Below are 6,000 nucleotides of genomic sequence, written 5' to 3'. Positions count from 1 at the left end.
AAAGATAATTTGGGATGAGTGAGTGCCATCCCCAATTACTCCTTATTGCTTTTAGAGGACAGAGAGTAGGAGGCCGTAAATGAAATTCACGTGGCATGATGGCCGTTTTTATAAGACCGCCGAAGTGAAGGTCACCATGTGCAAGTCTGAATTAAATTTTGATTGATTTATTTACTGATAGGGTGTGGACTTTCATTTTCCTCGCCGGGGTCATTGGAGATGAGCACGATTTGTCTCTGTGTTCAGCAATATCCACACCGCTTAATACGGATCAGTATTTCATATTTCAGATGTGTGTCAAAATGTGAAAGATCCTCATTCAATGCCCTCATGTTTTCACAGTTGTTTAGGGCCTGGTTTACAACCCACCAAGCGTTTGTTCACACTGCAGCAGAAGCCTACAGTTGTCAGTCTTTTAGAGCACTAAATACGGTTAGGTTCACATTCTGTTTGGTTATAAACAGGAGTGAAATTGCTTTCAATAACCCAAACTGACTTAATTAAAATGTAAAGGGATAGATGAGCCACAAATGAAAAATCTGTACATATTTAGGTGTGCATTTAGAGAATGGGTTGGTTAGCATAATAGCATGTCATATGTAAACAGAACTGCAGTGCACAACTATATGTCATAAGGTTAAAACAGTAAAACAGTAGTTATTGTGAAAAAGACTATATACAAACAAAATGAACTCTTGATTTGGGGAGCTCTCCCATTACATTCCTGTTGTCTGCAGGCTTCTTATTACATCGAGATGTGCATCGAGGGAGTATGTACACTTTCAGTTTTATTGACCCATAAACACAAACTGATGGTCAGTTCCACTTAAGTTGTTACAAGTAAGTGGTTAGCTTAAGGAGAACTTAAATACTGTGGAGACGTAACTGTGCATTTCTTTCACAGTGAGTCACTGCCTCACTGTTTCTCTCTGTGGGGCCTGACAATGATCCATACAGCACTCACAAACAGCCATTACACAACTCCAGCATTCGCTCCCTGGGGTTTACTCAGGAGGGTGCTGAGGTGGATTCAAGTTCACAGTGTATTTTGTAACTGTTATCTTGTAGGTTCAGTGGCCTGACAGTTCTCTGAAACAGCAGAAGCTACTGTACTTCCGAATGGATCTAAATTGTGAGGGTTGCCTGTTTTTGTAGAAGCACTTCTGTCTGAAATCAGAAGATGAAAACAAATGGCTATATTTTCTCTCTCTCTGTGTGTGTGTGTGTGTGTGTGTGTGCGCGCGCGTGTGTGCGCTCTTGTTTTCATGACATATCAGGATAAGTCTCTGTATAATGACATGGGTGTAACACAGGTATTACAAGGAGAGGGTGACTTATGAGGACATAACCCATGTCTCCATTTTTCAAAATGCTTATGAGTCATACAGAATTAGTTTTTTTGAGAAAGTTAAAATGCACAAAGTTTCCTGTGAGGGTTAGGGTTAGATAGGGTTGGTGAAGGGCGATAGAATATACAGTTTGTACAGTATAAAAACCATTACGCCTATGGGATGAACCCACTTTTCACAAAAACAAACATGTGTGTGTGTGGGCATGTTTTTGTGAAATATCAGGACACAAATCTGTATAATGACATGGGTATGACACAGGTATTACAAGGAGAGGGTGACTTATGAGGACATAACACATGTCCCCATTTTTCAAAACGCTTATAAGTCATACAAAACTGCACAAAGTTTCCTGTGAGGGTTAGGGTTAGGGGTAGGGTTGGTGAAGGGCGATAGAATATACAGTTTCTACATTATAAAAACCATTACGCCTATGGGATGTCCCCACTTTTCACAAAAACAAACATGTGTGTGTGTGTGTGTGTGCGCGTGCGTGCGTGTGTGTGTGTGTAAAATGTATAATAATTAGAAATGTTTCTTGAGGACCAAATCAGCATGCAGACCCGGTAAGCATTAAATTAAATTTACAAAAGATAAAATACAAAGAAAAATTTACCTCTATTACTTTGTAAAAAAATATATATATATTAGGGCCGGGACTTTAACGCGTTAATTGAGATTAATTAATTACACAAAAAATAACGCGTTAATTAAGATTAATTAGCTACAGAAAAAAAAAATCCCGCTTTTTTAATAACTTATTTTTGCACCGCGAAACGTTTCTCACTGGATGAGTTTCGGCGGACCGATTATACTGAAGCACCAACTAGCGCTCGCATATCACCGCAGCAGCACATTGAGCCTCAGGTATCACCTCAACACAAAACATATAGCAGCTAGCGTGGACTTTACACTTGATGTTGAACTATGTATTAATTTTTTGGTGCAACTGGCTTTCTGCAAATGGCAATAGGACCACTGGGAGGAGCCAGAGGAGCTTGATTTTTTTCACAGATTATCTGTCTCATATTCTACTGTCAGGACATAATGACAGGTTTAACAAATATGTCAAAAATATATATTTACAAAAGTTCCCTACTGCAGCTTTTATGTTAAACTCTTTATTGTCTTGGCCAAGGTTATTGAGAGTTGGACTTAGTATGTTATGGCCTCTGAAGCAACAGAGAGATGTTTTCTAATAGTCAGGGTTTCCAATGTTCTGAATGTAATTGACAGTATTGTGTTTTACTTAAAAAACTCTTTACAGAAGGTTCCAGCACCTATAAGCTTCCTGAATTTCTGAAAGGTATTATTTCTAAATTGTTTCTAAATATGCTATTGCTACACTTAATGGCAAAAATTGCACTGGTCTGCTAGACTTGGTAGAACAAAAATAAACAATATTTTGTTGCTTAAGCTTATGTATTCAGTCATTATTCAATGGTATACTATCAATCCATGTGAAAAAAAATTACTTCGCACTGTTCTCAGATCAAATATTAATATGCGATTAAAATGCGATACATTTTCGATTAATTGATTACAAAGCCTCTAATTAATTAGATTAATTTTTTTAATCGAGTCCCGGCCCTAACATATATATATATATATATATATATATATATATATATATATATATATATATATATATATATATATATATATATATATATATATATATATATATATTCTAAATATCTCGCAGATTATTCTAGTAATTTTACCTTTATTTACATGGCACTTTATATTATACAGATTGTTTCAAAGCAGCTTTACAGTTATAGAATACATGACTAACTTAAGTTATCATCAGAAAAAGGTACTTGTCATGTAATCAGAATATAATAAAAGCTTACTGGAATACTATACATCCATCTAGCAACCAGCAAGAAAACAGCAACCACATGCTACAAGCCACAGAACACAACAGCAACTGCATAGCAATGACCCACTACAGGTGTTGCATTGTGGTAATGTGACTTTTGCAAAAGGTAAGAGGCACTAAAATCTTATCTTAAAAATGTTTAAGATTCTTTACATTCATTTACAATGTCATTAATACTGATATTGCACATTTGCGTTTGAGCAGATGTTTGCCTGTTCGTGTGTGTGAAGAAAGAGTGACAGCGGATGAACTGTGGGAATGGATGAGCTTCTCCTGGGAAGTGTGTGTCAGCTCATTGTGCTGTAGAGTGTAAAGGCTTTTCTGCACGTTGTCAGAGGAGTTTTAGGACTTGCTGAACTGATGTCACTAATCTGAGAGAGAAGTCTGAGACATGATGTGAAAAGGGAAATTTTCAAGGAGACTGGGTAAAAGTGACACTTTCTTTTTCATTTCATTTTCTAAGCTTTTGGCACTTTTTATTGAAATGACAGTAGAGATAAAGGAATGAAATTATGGGGGGGGCAGATGGCAATGCAGGACAAAATCAAATCTATGTCTTCCACTTGTGCACCACCACTCACCAATCTACTACACCACAGATCCAACAAAAATATTAGATTTTCCTGTCATTGTGTAGGCCAAGGTTCTCTCTATTCTATCAGCGCCGAGGAAACTGGCATCTCTTTGAGTGTAACCTTGTGACCAGTGTGAGCCACATCATTTGACATTTTGATTAATATCCTGTAATATTACTGTAGTGAAGATAAATCATGCTGGGGGGCAAGACCCTCATTGGTCACTTGACCTTTAGAGATCTGTGAAAAGACCCTGCAGAAGCAGCACATAAAAACACATGTACATGATAGACAATAATAACATTTAGAAAAAGTGTGCTTCTGTCATACTAGCTGCAATAGCATCTATATGTCACTCACACACTTTGACAGCAAACATAATAATATATTACCTTTTTGTTGATCTTTTCAGTTGAATTCATAATCACAATTAATATGAATAAATTAAGACTCTTAGATGCACAAGTCTATAATAAAACTGTAAATAGTGCAGAAAAAAAATGATGTAAAAACAAAAATAGTCATTTATAGAGTTTCATATTTAACACACAAACACACACACACACAAATGTTGTATAAACAATTTTCAATTAGTAATTAGTAGTAAATTTCTTACAAAATTACTTACAAAGAGATGCCAAGCATAGGTAAGTAACGTTGATTTAAAACAAAGTTTAAAGTAGAAAAACTGAAACGGTATTCTCTTGTAAGATGTACTGTATACTCCACTCATCTTTATTACAACTTTGAAAAGCAATTATTAATAGTGTATTGCTGTAGTCCTGCTGTAAATTCAGCTTTGCCCTTACAGGAATAAATAACATTTTCAAACATATTCAGATAGAAAACTTTGAATATTTCACAGCATTATTGTTTTATATTGTATTTTATTTATTATTGTAAATAGGGTGTATAAATGAATGTGCAGAACTGTGTATAATGGAACACAAAGATGGGCAGTCTCATGTGTCCCTCTTCTCACATACACACACACGACTCATGTACAGCGACAGAGATGGAGTAAAAAGCTGTGTGGTGGCCTTTTAAAGTGTCAGCTGATGATTTAGGATCAGTCTGAGGAAGGGAAAGGACTCTGCTCTCTTTAAGGCCATGGCCTGTCACACCACACACTCCGCAGAGATATGCGTACTCTTAAACACTTGCACACACTGTGATGGGAGCGACAGGCGAGAGGGAGTTGGAACGGGGGCAAAAATCCATAACCAGACTCGCACTGGTCTGTTCGTGCCATCTCACTGCATTCGTCTGCAGTCAAAAGAGAACCCTCACACCTTTGATCCCCTCGTCCACTGAGCACAACGCTTAATTGCACTGGTGGGAGTGGGAGGAATCGAAGGAAATGTGCACGTACACACACACACACACACACACGTGGGCGTTCGTGCCCTCGGTCGACACCGGGATGACGCGTGTGCATGTTGAGGATGAGGGGTGACAAGACAGAAAGGCAATAAGACTTATAATTGATTCTGAGCCACTCAGGATCTCAGAAGTCAAATATAGAACACGTGCACACACAACTTACAGTAATCACCACACACACACACACACACACACACACAACTGTCATGAATTCCCAATAGAGTCCCTGGTCTCCTATTGAACGGCTGTGTGTTTACAGAGAAAGGTTTCCCATTGGTTTTTGTGATCAATGGGATTATATTTCTTATGAAGGAGGGATGAGAGGATATGTCTGTATGGAGGAAAAGCGAGAGAGTGAATGAGGGTTGAAGGAGCAGAGAGAGAACAAGGTGAGGAAATTTCCCATGTATGCACGCTGACTGGAGTGCAAGACAAGAAAGTATTGATTTGTCTTCCTCTCTTCACTTTCATTTCTGTCTCCTTTCGCTCAGCACTTTTTCATTTGTCATTATGGCTCCATTTTTCATCTTTTCTGACAATTCTGTCATCATTTACTGATGCTCACACAGGCCTCATACTCCAGAAGGTGACTAAAGTGGTCACACGTGCAAAAAAAACAAGACTGATTCAATTTTAACTTCTATGTAAAATGAATAATTTAAATACTAGCATTGGTGACAGTCTGGAAAAGGTTTGCCGAAGGAAGCACAAGTCATGTGAAAAATAAAAAAGGGCCTTAGATAACCACACCTATGGTGATCTATACTCTTATTTTTTCCTTGTTAGTCATCACTGTCAATTACCATCT

Source organism: Carassius auratus, chromosome 28 (genome assembly GCF_003368295.1).
Source record: "Carassius auratus strain Wakin chromosome 28, ASM336829v1, whole genome shotgun sequence".
NCBI lineage: Eukaryota > Metazoa > Chordata > Actinopteri > Cypriniformes > Cyprinidae > Carassius > Carassius auratus.
Note: the sequence above shows the minus strand (reverse complement) of the source record.